Below are 868 nucleotides of genomic sequence, written 5' to 3'. Positions count from 1 at the left end.
TGCGAATATGATCATCTTATGTGAATTTCAACGAGCTACTGGTTGATTTTGCCCCGACAATATTAGACATCACCTGCTTATGCACCGAGGTTCATAAAGGTCCTCGGTGGAGCTCTAGTGAATTTCGCCATCACCGTCGCTCACCTTGGAGGCCACGCCTCTTTTTTCATGGGGAAACTCGGCGATGACGAGTTTGACCGCATGCTGGTCGTGATCCTTCGTGAGAATGACTTCTCTAACAGTGTTACTTTTGACGCCAGTGTGCGCACTGCGCTAGCTTGTGTCACGCTTCGCTTTGATGGCGAGCACGAGTTTATGTTATATCATAACCCTAGTGTCAATATGCTTTGTATGTCAGTAGAGCTCAATCTCGACCTTATTAGCAGGGCAAAAGTCTTTCATCACAGATCCTTAAATTTGATCACAGACCATGTAGGTCAACTCATTTAAAGGCCACGAAGGTTATCAAGGAAGTAGGAATGTTGCTCTCTTAAAACCCAAACATTTGGCTGCCATTGCGGTCTTCTGCAACAAAGGCGACGAAACAAATTTTGAGCATCTGGGACTAGGCTGCTGTCATTAAAATTAGTGACATTGAGTTATTAACTGGCAAGGATTTAGTGGCCTTATTGCTGTGGCGGCTTACCTTGAAGATTCCACTGGTCGCCCTTGAGTAGGGTTGTAAGTATTACACTAAGGATTTTCAAGGGGTTGTTGATGCATTTAAGGTCAACACAGTCAACACCACTGGAGTTGGCGATGCATTTGTTGTTGCCCTACTCTGCAAGCTTATTGATGATATGTCTGTATTGCATGATGAAAAGGAATTGAGAGAAGTGCTGAGATTTGCAAATGCTTGTGGAGCAAT

At 44.2% G+C, this 868-nt stretch overlaps 1 pseudogene; it reads left to right on the top strand.

The window, feature by feature from the left end:
* Positions 1-17: 17 nt before the first annotated feature.
* On the top strand, positions 18-863 carry LOC110034599 (annotated as a pseudogene).
* Positions 864-868: the final 5 nt, after the last annotated feature.

This window comes from Phalaenopsis equestris, unplaced genomic scaffold, assembly GCF_001263595.1.
Source record: "Phalaenopsis equestris unplaced genomic scaffold, ASM126359v1 Scaffold191047, whole genome shotgun sequence".
NCBI lineage: Eukaryota > Viridiplantae > Streptophyta > Magnoliopsida > Asparagales > Orchidaceae > Phalaenopsis > Phalaenopsis equestris.
Note: the sequence above shows the minus strand (reverse complement) of the source record. Positions and strands in the feature narration are given on the sequence as shown.